This window comes from Bos grunniens, chromosome 23 (assembly GCF_055505025.1).
Source record: "Bos grunniens cultivar Pamir isolate PY7600 chromosome 23, Bosgru_T2T1.0, whole genome shotgun sequence".
Classification (NCBI taxonomy): domain Eukaryota; kingdom Metazoa; phylum Chordata; class Mammalia; order Artiodactyla; family Bovidae; genus Bos; species Bos grunniens.
The window spans coordinates 25,778,060-25,790,982 of record NC_141187.1 but is presented as its reverse complement, the minus strand read 5'-3'; the positions used below and the strand labels follow the sequence as shown (position 1 = coordinate 25,790,982).

Sequence of the window (12,923 nt, the reverse complement as noted above, 5' to 3'; positions counted from 1 at the left end):
TCTTTCAGTTCACATGAATATGAAAGAGATTCTGAAAATGGAATTGCTGAGATTTGGCAACCATTGAGTATGGCACAATGTTGCAGGAAATGGAAGAGAGACAAGTGACTCAGGACTTGAGAGCCAGTGACTGGAAAGAGGATGGTGCTATGACTGAATCTGGGGACTCAGAACAAGAGAGAAGGAAGATAAAGAGATTCACCTGGAGTTCCCATAGGATGTCCACATGGAATTGTGTATCTGAAGCTCAGGACAGATGTCTGAGACTCAGATTTCAATATCATATACCTAGAAGACAAGGACATGTACATATATGGGAATGGATGGGTCACAAACCAGGTTGGTGACAAGGTTCACACACTTCTGTGCTAAAAGCCTTTCATATTTCCATTCACACTCCTTATGCTTGCAAAGTCTTTTGTGGTTTAGTTTGTTTCTCTCTCTACACTTTTGATAGACTCTCTCCCTAGAACTCTACTGTACTCACTGCTGCTGCTGCTGCTAAGTCACTCAGTTGTGTCTGACTCTTCGCGACCTCGTGGACTGCAGCCTACCAGGCTCCTCTGCCCATGGGATTTTCCAGGCAAGGGTACTGGAGTGGGTTGCCATTGCCTTCTCCAACTGTACTCTCTACAAGTCTCCAAAATACTCGGTGCTATTTTCTTTGAGCCTTTGCTTACTATTTTCCATTACAAGAAACATTCTTCACCCCTCCCCACCATCACTGCCTGGCTATGTATCCTTTGAGTCTCCATGTAGATTATACCCCCCTGAAAAGCCTTCCACAATTCCCTGAGACAATTTACATGTTCCTTCTTTGTGCTTCCATAGCATGCTACACAACTCTGTTCTGGGGTACTAATGGCCTATTCTGTCATTTTCTATTTACTTGTCTCTTACTAGCTTACAGGCTTCTGGAAGGTAGAGATAGGTAGACAAGCTCACAATTGTCTCCAGTAATTAGCACGATCCTTAGCACAAAGAAAATGCTTGATTAAGTATTTGTGGAATGAATGGGGAATGAATGTTAACAGATTTCCTTCTCAGTTAAAATCCCTTTGCTTATATAAGTATCAGAAAACTCAGTACAAAAAGGGATTAATGTATAAGCAGAAGGGGACTTGATGACTCATGTAAGTGAGAAAGTCCAGAAGTTATGTTGCTTTGGGTGTGATTTGCTACAGAGGCCCAAATGATGCCACCAGGATACAGGTTTTCTTTCCCCATCCTTTGGCTCTGTTTCTCTGGCTATGGGGCTTCCCAGGTGGTGCTACTGGTAAAGAGGATCAGGCTGCCAATGCAGGAGATACAAGAGATGTGGGTTTGATACCTAGGTTGGGAAGATCCCCTGGAGGAGGAAATGGCAACCCACTCCAATATTCTTGCCTGGAGAATCCCTTGGACTGAGGAGCCTGGTGGGCTACAGTCCATAGGGTTGCAAAGAGTTGGATATGACTGAAGTGACTTAGTACATATGCTTCTGGTTTTAGCTCCATTGATTGGCTAGGTCTCCTGCTTGGAGCAGGATGACTGCATTTGCATCTGGTCTTAAATCTTCACACTTTCAAGCTCAGTGAGAAAAAAAGGCCCCACTCCCAGAAGCCGCAGTTGATCTCATGCATCCTCAGTGATGCTGTGGAGTCTCTAGCCCATTCTTGAACCAATCACTGTTTGCCCAAGAAGATGCTAGACTCTGATTGACCAGGCTTGGGTCAATGACCATGCCTAGATCTGCTCCATTAAAACCACTCAGACAAGGGTAGGGGATATACGAGCTTGCAGAGGGAGGAGGTTGGGAAGGGAGAGTCTCTCTGATCTTGTCCTGGAGTTTTGGTGAGGGGACCCTCCCCCAAAACTAATTTCCATTAAGTAATGCCTGCAATTCAGGAGGAGAGGAAGGTTAAAGATCCTGCAAAGAAATTTTAAGTAAGAAAGATAGGAAGAAAACTAAAAAGATTGTATAGGGTCATCAAAGGAAAATAGTCTAATATTTGTTTAGCATCTACCATGTGACAGAAACCTTTCATACAATATCTCATTTAATCCTCACAATAACCCAGATACATAGACGTTTCAAATTCCCAGTCAACAGAGTCTCAGGATAAACTGATCCCACAAGAAGCTTAGGATAAGTGAATACTAAGGTGGGGATTGGACATTCGGAAATAGGAAGTCCCAGCTGATGTTTCTGATGGTTATTTCTAAAGAGCTGGAAAGACCACAGGGAATGAGTAATGAATAGGTGGCTTTTCCCCAAGGGAGTTTCATGGTGAAAAGAAGGATAAAGGTGGCACCCGTATATTCCTGTTTAAATGTGTCTCCCTGACCACAAAATGGGCTCCTTGAAAGGCAAGGACCTTATCTGTTTCCTTTGCCTCCAGCCCAGGAGAGGTCCTTGCCACAGTGTCCATCACCATGTATTGGTTAAGTTAATGAGTAAATGAATGATCAAAGGGAAAAAAACTGTATCCCAGGAGGAAAGGAAGACAGGGAAAGAAATATCGATGTAGGTTAGTTTGAAACATGTTTCTGTGGCAAGTATAATGAGGTTGAGAAGGAAAGAGAAAGTTGATGAATGACGTAAAACTCCCTGTGAAGCTCAAACCCCAAGTAGAATAAGGCTCAGATAAAGATTTCCATTTTCTTCCCTCAAGGCAAGAAGGAGGGCTATGATTTTCAGAAAGTCTGGAGTTGGAGAAGAGGAAAACCAAATTCATTTGTATCTACTGCCCTCAGTGAAATAGTAAAGATGCCTACTTCTCTGGGCTTCCCAGGTGGCACCAGTGGTGAAGAACCCACCTGCCAATGCAGGAGACGTAAGAGATGGGAGTTCGATCCCTGAGTCGGGAAGATCCCCCGGAGGAGGAGTGGTAAAAGAATCTGCCTGCCAATGCCGGAGATGCAGCAGATGAGGGTTCGATCCCTGGGTCAGGAAGATTCCCCTAGAGTGAGATCTTGGAAATGGATCCAAGGATCCAAGGAAATGGCAACCCACTCCAGTATTCTTGCCTGGAGAATCCCATGGACAGAGGAGCCTGGAGTCCACCAGGCACCAGTCCATAGGGTCGCAAAGACTTGGACAGGACTGAAGTGACTTTGCACTCAAGCAGCTTACTTCTCTAACTCTGTTCAAGGTACTTTAAAGCAGCCCTAATATGTTAATTCATGTCTCACCCCCACAGTGCCAGGCATAGACTAGATGCTAAAACAAATGTATCAGGACCCTGAGACTTCCCTGGTGGTCCAGTGGTTAAGAATCCACCTTGTAATGCAGGTGACACAGGTTGGATCCCTGGTCAGGGAACTAAGACTCCACATTCTGTGGAGTAACTAAGCCCCCATGCCACAACTAGAGAGTCTGTGCGCCACGACAAAAAGATTCCACGTGACGTGATGGAGATCCTGAGTGCTGCAACTAAGACCGGCGTGTGTGAGTGTATGTGTATATGTGTGTGCACGTGCATGCGTGTCCTCAGTTGTGTCTGACTCTTTGCAGCCCCGTGGACTGTAGCTCACCAGGCTCCTCTGTTCATGCAATTCTCCAGGCAAGAATCCTGGAGTGGGTTGCCATTTCCCTGGATCCTTGGATCCATTTCCAAGGTCTCACTCTAGGGGAATCTTCCTGACTCAGGGATCGAACCCTCATCTGCTGCATCTCCGGCATTGGCAGGCAGATTCTTTTACCACTACTGCCACCTGAGAAGCCCCAACTAAGATCTCATGCGGTCAAATAAATAAAATTATTTTTAAAACAATAAAACAAATGTATCAATTTAGTGAGTTGAGTAGAATAAAATCAAATTTTCTTTTACAAAAATTTGAGCAGAGCCTGCAGAAAGCACAGCCACAATACAATGCTGATTTGCTGGCTTGTAGGGACTTTGTAGATGGAAAAGAGGGAGGCAGGCAGTACAATGTGTACATGTTATCTGCTCTCCAGAATGTCTTTGCTGGGCAAATAGCTCCTTATCATTTTTTTTTAAATACAAGCTTACACTCCGTTTCTTCAGAACACCTGGGCTTTGGCCATGATTATGAGGTTTAGCACTTGTAATCACAGGTCTGTCTTGGGAAATTATAGGATGTGAAGTCTCAGAGGTTGGCACTCAGGAGGGATTTACTAAGCCTCTTCTGGAACAATCCCAGGACGGTCCCTCTTAACAGACCAACTCAGCCATCATTGTCACCTATTCAGCAGGTGGCAGAACTGGTCACGTTGCCTCTGCTCACATGGCCGTCCCCTAAAGACCCCCAACACCAGCCTAGTGAGTAAAGCCTAGGGCTGTCAGGTGCCTCCAGCTGCAGGGGGGCAGCTTCACCTTGAACTTTAAATGTTTAACACAGCTTTAAATGTTTTACTCCACAGAATGAGGTGACTGGGAAGATGGATGATTGCTGATTAGAGGAATGATGAATGAAGAAATAAAATAATCCACAGTGAAAAACTCACTCCCCTGGCTGTGGTTAGTCTCTAATAGGTACAAGGATAATGTAAATGGATGGAGTGGGGGTGGGATATGGGGTGGAGTCCCTTTGGCCATGTGTGGGCACCTTTGTGGATGTGTTCTCGGGAGGAGGAACAAGGAAAGGAGACTGGAGAAAGTGAAGTTTACCCTTTGTGGTTGTGGATGGTCAAGAGCAGGCTGGGCTGGGCAGGGAAGCAGGAAGGCTTTTGCCCATCTCCAGGGATTTCTGCTCTCCCTGCTTGTACAAGCAGGTGCTTTATTTCCACGTAAGCTATTTTGGATTCTTGCTTTGCAGAGTTGGTATGTCCCTTCTGCAGAGGCCAGAAAACAGCAGGGAAGGGAGGGAAGTCTGGCACTGAAACCAGTCAGAATGAAGTTCTTGATGAATGAATCTTTTACCTAATTTCAAGCAAATATATCTGCTCCCTTTACCTTTCCTTACCCAGCTCTACCAGGCAGGATTCCTATCTGTACTAACAGATATACGTTTATCAACTGCCCCATTATGGTGGAAGGTCTATTATCACAACAGGGGCCATTCCTCGGAAAAACTGTACAATGACTGAAGTCCATCTCAGCTCCTCCATCTCCCAGCCCTCCCCTCCCCACCGACTCCATAGCACAGTCTATAACAGTTGTCCAGGACCTCATCAATTTCTGTTTGAAGAGGTGACCTTTCTCATGGTCTAGGTTCATTCTAATAATAGACCTTATACTTCACCTTCCTGTACATTATCTCATTTGGCAGCAGCCCTGTGAGGAAGGCAGTCATGGTCATTATTTCCCAAAAGGTATTTCTGACAACTTATGAAATGAACTCTCATTTACTCTCTACTTCTTGCTTGCCTGACCCTGTGCCAAATGCCTTACATACTTTGATTAATCATCATGTCCACTCTCAGAGGTTGACAATATTATCCCTGTTTTACAGAGGAGAAAGCCAGGTGTAAGCAACTTGCCAAAGGCCATGGAGCCAACTACTGGCAAAACCAAGATTCAGGCCTGGGTCTGGTCAAGTCTGAGTACTGTGTTTTTATCTCCTATGCCTTTCTGCCTATGAAGCAGGCAGGCTAGATATTAGTACAGGGGCTTCCCTGGTAGCTCAGCTGGTAAAGAATCCACCTGCAATGTGGGAGACCTGGGTTCGATCCTTGGGTTGGAAAGATCCCCTGAAGAAGGGAACAGCTACCCACTCCAGTATTCTGTCTTGGAGCATTCCATGGACTGTATAGTCCATGGGGTCACAAAGAGTTGGACACAGCTGAGTGACTTTCACCTTTAAGGCATATTTTCCTCTTTCAAAAATGGAACTTCTGAGACCTGTTTTACAGAACCCAGTAGAGCTGGAGCTAGAACCCTTTCAAATAAGTGACACCAGAAGACCTATCAGATTGTGCACAAGAAAGACCCCCACCTACGGACAAGTTCCCTTCCAAGAGCGCTTTCCTAAGTCCGATTCGTTCACAAGTCCACCAGTTAGTCTAGGTAACCAACTAAGACAATCAGCCACAGTACTGTACTGTAATAGGTTTAACTACTTTTCACACAATACATAAAAAAATAACAAAAAAAAATAAAGAAAACACTTCAAATCTTACAGTACCTTGAAAAGTACAGTAGTCCAGTACAACAGCTGGCACACACGGGTTGGCATTGAGTGAGCGGGAAAGAAGAGTTACTGATTGGAGGAGGAAGAGGAGGTGGGAGATGGTAGAGCTGAAGGATGATCAGCAATAGGAGAGGGAGGGCAAGTGGCAATTTCATTCACACATGACCTCGAAGAAAAGCACCTTCACATCTTTGAAAGTTCACAGTTTGAAGGTTCATACGTAGGGGACTCACTGTAGTAATACTTGACTATAACACCTCCCTCTTACTTCATAAGTTGAGTCCAAATAAAATGGAAGAATTTCCAAAATCTCGGAAGCTGGCTGCCTCCCCTGCTATGTTCCACAGAAACTGCTCCTCTCAAGATCACCTGTGACCACCTGGCTGTGTTATTTCTACTTTACATTTGTAGCTGTCTTGACCTCTGTGCAGCATCTAACTGCTGACCACTTATCAAAACTCCCCCCTCCCTTGATTCGGGGGCAGCAGTCTATCCTGGTTTTAGTGCTCTCTCTCTGGACTTTTGTTCTAAGTCTCTTTCAAAGGCTCAGGTTTCTGTGACCATCTCTGTGACGGTTTGTTAATAGTTGCAAAGGGCAGAACCCACCCTGGCTAGTTTAAGTGGAAAGGGATCATTACAAGGTATTCATCAGCTTATAGAATCCATGCGTGACTAAAGACCCGAAGCTGAATTACCTGGAACATAGATGCCCTTAGGCATCTATGCCGAGTTGCCACAGGAACCGCTGCTCCCACCGCCATAAGGAAGTGCCTGCGGAACCAGGAGACTGCTCGGACGGCCGCCCACCTGAGACCTAGGGCTGTACCCTCAGCACCAGCCAAAGGGATGCCTCCACCCTGCCTGCGCCCCACTCATTCCGCTCGGAAGCTGGCGTCTCATGTGAGGGTGTCTAATTGGCAGAAACCTAAATCACATCCTTGGAAACCCTAGCTGCCAGGAGTCTGGGGAATGACGTCTTTATCTTTCCAACTTTGCTGTACAGGAAGGCACGCTAAAAGGAGATCCAAATAGACATTGAGTCACATAGTCCCTTACATTTCGGGGTTCTTCAGACTTCTGTTCTCATCCTTTTCTTTTCTGGTGCTGAGACTTGTCAGCTCATGGCGTCAACCACCATCTGGGTTATCTTTAACCCTGAACTCCAGGCCTGAATGTCTAGCTGGCTACCAGACAGCTCTGCTTCCTCTGAAGTCAGCAGCCTCCTTCTGTGTTTTTCACATCAACAAGTGGCACCACCACCTATCCAGTAATCCAAGCCAGAAACTGGGGCCTTCCCTCTGTCTCTCATCTGCCTTGAGCAAACAGTTTTGGGGGGTAGGTAGTTGGTCTGTGAAATGGTTCTTGGGGGTAGGCAGTTGGTCTGTGTTTTCTAGTCTTTCTTCAGTTAGGTGGGGCCATGTGACTGCATCCTGGTCAATGTGGTCTGAACACAGGTGGTGTGAACAAAGTCCAGGTGAAACCCATGGACACCTTTCACACCATATCTGCCAACTGAATGGAGAGACCTTTAGAAACCTGGAGGAGGGCAGAGTCATACATTTAAGCAGACTGGGTCCCTGAATGACTTGGTGGAACTCTGCAACTCCCAGAATTGATCTGTGTAGGGGGATCAATTGAACTGATGAGGGGGACATGGAGTCATGAAAGCATGCAGTTCAGATCTCTTGCTGTGGGGAACAAGATGTACTACAGCCCAGCCCTGCCCCACTGGATCTAGCACACTGTTTGAGCCAAGGCTGTGCTTCCCACGGGCTCCTCTCTGCCAAAGGCTGAGGCTGGGGGGTACAAACTCAGACCCACTCCTGCATGACCTGGGATTCCTCCAGCAGGTGACTTTGACTCATGGATCCTCCACCGGCCTGGCTGAACCTTTCTTGGGACTGCACTGAAGTTCAGAATGCTTCCTACCCATCCTCCTTCCCTCTCCTTTGTGGGTGTCAGAGCTGTGCTGCAGTCTGAAAGCTCTCCTTGCCTCCTCTATTGTTGTTTTTCAGTTACGCAGTCGTATCCAACTCTTTGTGGCCCCATGGACTATAGCACACCAGGCTTCCCTGTCCTTCACTATCTCCCAGAATTTCAATCTCATGCCCACTGAGTTGGTGATGCCATCCAACCATCTCATCCTCTGTCTTCCCCTTCTCTTCCTGCTCTCCATCTTTCCCAGCATCAGGGTCTTTTCCAATGAATTGGCTCTTTATAACAGGTGGCCAAAGGATTGGAGCTTCAGCTTCAGCATCAGCCTTTCCAATGAATATTCAGGGTTGATTTCCTTTAGGATTGACTAGTTTGATCATTTATCCTTCACAGGAATTCTCCCCAATAAATCTTCTGCATGTCTAATTTTATCCTGGCATCTGTTCTCAGAAGATCCAACCTAACACAGGTGAGAAATAAAAACTTTATTATATGATAGGGATTGGGAGGGCAGGTTATGTGACGGTAAGTTAGCTTACTCTAATGTAATCATCGAGGTTTGAATATTTTTAAAAGGTATTCGCTTTCCTCTTTGCAACTGCCTTAGTTTAGGCCTCCTGAGCCAACTGTTCCTATTAGTGAGTAAGTCTTCTCTACCTAGTCTTGGTAACCAACCCGGAGTCCACATTCAAATCACCTTCACAGTGATCTTTTTCCTATTAACCACCACTTTCTTGTTTGTTCGCTTATTTGTTTTCTCTTTTTTGCTCTGCTTTGTTTGTTGTTTTATAATTAATTTATTGTTTACCTTATATTTTTACTTACATCTTTTTAGTTTTTTGTTTGTGTTTTTGTTTAACCACTGCTTTTAAAACACCTATACAATGCTCTGATACATGTTCTTCCAATTATCACAACAATCTTGCAAGGAAATTATTATTAGTTCTAATTTATATAAAGGGAACAAAGATTTAGAGAGGTTAAGTGTCTTGTCTGATAGTATATCTCTGGTAACTAACAGAACTGGGACTTGAACCCAAATCTATCTGTTACCAAAATTTGTCTTTTTCTTACCACCCAAGCAGGGCTTGGATTTAAATTTTTTTTTCCTGTTGTAATATACATTCACAGGCATTACCTATTTCCTTGAGTTAACCTCAATTCTGATGCAAATTTGCTGGAAAGTAAAAGCAAATAAGAAGTGAAGTGAAGTGAAGTAGCTCAATCCTGTCTGACTCTTTGTGACCCCATGGAGTGTAGCCTACTACGCTCCTCCATCCATGGGATTTTCCAGGCAAGAGTACTGGCATGGGTTACCATTTCCTTGGCTAATCTGGGAAGGGGCATTATATTCATTAAAGCATATTATAAATTATGTAAGTAAATAAAATATCCATTTAAGGATATTGATGCTCTAGGCATGTTTTCTTCATTAACGTTTTCTCTCCATTTTAAACACATAATCACTGAAAAAACTAAAAAGTGGGAAAACTATAAAATGATAAACAATCACAATTTTGAATCTTAATTGGTATTAGAGGTTACATTGGGTGCTAAACTGAAACACTGATAAGCTGGGGTGTGAGAAGTGCATGCTATGCCCAAGGCTCTGATGATAACTCCATTCAAAAGAACATTTAAAAGCAAGCAGCTCAGAATGCTAAGTGTAAAGGTACAATCAAGTATCTATTTTAATGTATTAAAAGCAAGACATTTATGATTTCAACTCATCATCACTATTTTCAGGGTTTAAAAGCATTTGATAGAGAAGTGATCTCCATGCACGGACACGAGTACCGCCAAGACTCCGCTAAGCCACATGCAAAGCTGATGACATCATGCCCTGGTAAATAGCTTTCAGAGGTGCCACATCTCACTGGGCTTAAGGAGTAAATTCCTGAGACCAGCACTGCAGGCCCTCTGTGAACCTCGCTTCACTTCTTGAGACAGTCTCTGTAGCCACGCTCCACTCGGACTCAAACAAGCTCTCCGGAGCACAGTGCTTCCTCCTGCCTCTGGGTTTTGCAAATGCTGTCCCTCCTGGAAGAAATAAATGTCTTAACTCTAAGAAATTCCCAAGATACAGTTCATGTGCCTCCTTGTCCAAAAAGCTCTTTTGGAAACCACTCTCAGATCAGATCAGATCAGATCAGTCGGTCAGTCGTGTCTGACTCTTTGCGACCCCATGAATCGCAGCACGCCAGGCCTCCCTGTCCATCACCAACTCCCGGAGTTCACTCAGACTCACGTCCATTGAGTCAGTGATGCCATCCAGCCATCTCATCCTCTGTCGTCCCCTTCTCCTCCTGCCCCCAATCCCTCCCAGCATTAGGGTCTTTTCCAATGAGTCAACTCTTCGCATGAGGTGGCCAAAGTACTGGAGTTTCAGCTTTAGCATCAGTCCTTCCAAAGAAATCCCAGGGCTGATCTCTTTCAGAATGGACTTGTTGGATCTCCTTGCAGTCCAAGGGACTCTCAAGAGTCTTCTCCAACACCACAGTTCAAAAGCATCAATTCTTTGGCGCTCAGCCTTCTTCACTCTCAGCCGTACCCAATTCCCAGACTGTATTTGGTGCCCTCCCCACTGACCCCTCCCCACACCCCTTCCTCTCCTGCTCCTCCATGATCCTTGTCACAGCACCCAGTTGTAATTGTCTCTTTTAAATATTGATTCTACCCATTAACTGCTTTTATTCTTGAAACTGGATGTTGATTTTACGTAAAGGTATTATTCCAAAATAGAAAGTGCTTAGCAAACAAATGTTTGTTAAACGAATGAGTGACTAACAGAGGAAGGAAGAAAGGAATAAAAAAGTTGATTTCTCTGGTGCACAGTTCATATATGCTTTAGGTAACTTGTAAGGACTTCATTTGAAATATCCAAAAACAACAGATCTTGTATCTTGTGGTAGGCATCTAAGGTATTTTAGTTTAGTTATAATTTGCGGACTTCAGAATTTTAGGAACGGAGAGTTCGGCTAAGAAGTAATTAAGAGGTTATTAACTGGGTTTATTCGGCAGTCCTGAACTCACCGAAATGTGAAAAACGGTGTTTGTATGTATATACATGAGGCAATAATTCACATTTTCAGGCAAGACAAGAAAAACTTTAAACATAAAATTTTCTCTGTTCTTTAGTCTCTTCCCTCCCCTCTCCTATACATCATGCATCTACATTCTGCATTAATCAGAGTTCCCAATGACAGAAATACCTCTTCAGACATAAACATCAGTTGCTCTTCTTTGAACACCAGCCCACATAATTCCTCAGAAGATAACATTCCTTTGTTCATTCTTAAGGGGTCACCATGATCCATCACTCAGCGTGTATCTGCTCCGACATCTTTAGTAAAGTTTACTTATGACAACAACATATCATTTCTGTTAAAGATAACGACAGAGATAAAACAGACTGGTCAGCAACCTGGGGAGAATCTGGCCCACAGTTAATGGAAGCTCTTCACTTTAAATACTTTGTTAAATACTTGTTTATAACCTTGTTAATGGTACCAGCTATCTTACTTGTATTCTGCCTATTGTACAAAATTGTTTCTTGCATGACCAAATGTGTGACTGAGCCCCCAGTAAAATGAATGATGATTAGGTGACTTGACATGATTGGCCAAATATACAGTCTATAAGATCAATGACTATAATAGTGTAACTAACTCTAGATTTGGGAAGAAACAACAAGAGGGAACCATTTCCTGGACCATAACAGAATGTAAGGCAGGGCATCTAGAGACTTCTGGCTACTGTTCACAGGTCCCAGTCCAGTAAATGCCACATTAAGTGGCCTATCAAAGGAGTCCTTGCCTGACCTGGCAGTGAGCACCCCTAGTGCCATGGGACAAAATGGTCACAAAATGCCTCCCAAACATTGGTTGAAATTAAGCCAAAAGGGAAGGGACTGTAAAAACAAAATATGTTGCCCACTATCATTTCTACAAGGATCAAGTCATTAGCCACTGCAGTCACTGACCTATATAATACACCCCAAAAGGAATTCATTCAAAGGGTAAAGATCAAGAAGAGGCATTTTGTGCTGCAGGAAAACAGACAGAACCAACCCTCAGGTTGTTAGATATTTTCACGAAAAAATTTTGTGAATCCAGTTTCTTGCATCTTCCCAGACTTAGAGGAGCACTAAAACCATTAAGATACCTATTCCTCAAAAATAGCAGTAACTCTACCAAGGTGTATGCCTGATTGCACGTACTCTCTTTTCCAAAATTATGTAACTGGCCTCCACCTTAACCTCTTTGGATCCATTCTCAGAGCTAAGAGACTTGTCTCCTGGTTGTAATCCTCAAATTGGCTCTAATAAAAATTTTCATTTCTTTTTTAGGTTGACTATTCATGAGTTTTTTCATCAACATTATCTGTTTATATATCACTTTTCCCATTATCTGCTTTGATTCTTGAAGTTGGAGATTAATTTTATATAAATGTTTTACTCCAAAATAGTAAGTACTCAGCAAACAAATGTTTGTTAAATGAATGAATAAGAAACAGAGGAAGGAAGGAATGAATTAAAATGTTGGCTTCTCTGGTACATAATTTATATATACTTTATGAAATTTACAAAGATGTTTCATTTGCCAATCCACAAAAGAAAATAGAGTTTGTACCTTGTCGAGGGCATCTAGGTGTAGTTAGCTAAAATTTGGCAGTTGCAATTTTATGAATTGAGAACTTGACAAAGAAAGTAATTAAGTGGTTATTAATTGGGACTTAGGCTTCCCTGGTAGCTCAGTTGCTGAAGAATCCACCTGTAATGCAGAGGACCCAGGTTCGATCCCTGGGTTGGGAAGATCCCTTGGAGAAGGGAATGGCAACCCACTCCAGTATTCTCGCCTGGGAAATCCCATGGACAGAGGAGTCTGCCAGGCTACAGTCCATGGGATCGCAAG

At 43.8% G+C, this 12,923-nt stretch overlaps 2 long non-coding RNA genes across 7 annotated transcripts in view; one reads left to right on the top strand and one right to left on the bottom strand.

Moving 5' to 3' along the window:
- Positions 1–7,797: 7,797 nt before the first annotated feature.
- LOC147346955 (uncharacterized) lies at positions 7,798–10,020 on the top strand. The gene is made up of 3 exons (XR_015152049.1): positions 7,798–7,925; positions 8,404–8,479; positions 9,757–10,020. It is a non-coding gene; the product is annotated as an uncharacterized LOC147346955 (long non-coding RNA).
- Positions 9,678–12,923, bottom strand: part of LOC147346954 (uncharacterized) — a 45,242-nt gene continuing 41,996 nt past the window's right edge. For 3 of the 6 annotated variants that reach the window (XR_015152044.1, XR_015152048.1, XR_015152047.1), the window contains 2 exons: positions 11,223–11,391; positions 9,678–10,050 (listed from right to left, as the gene is read on the bottom strand). This is a non-coding gene — a long non-coding RNA (uncharacterized LOC147346954). Of the gene's footprint in view, positions 10,051–10,999; positions 11,392–12,923 lie in introns of those variants that run through there. The other 3 variants (XR_015152043.1, XR_015152046.1, XR_015152045.1) reach the window with 1 other exon arrangement.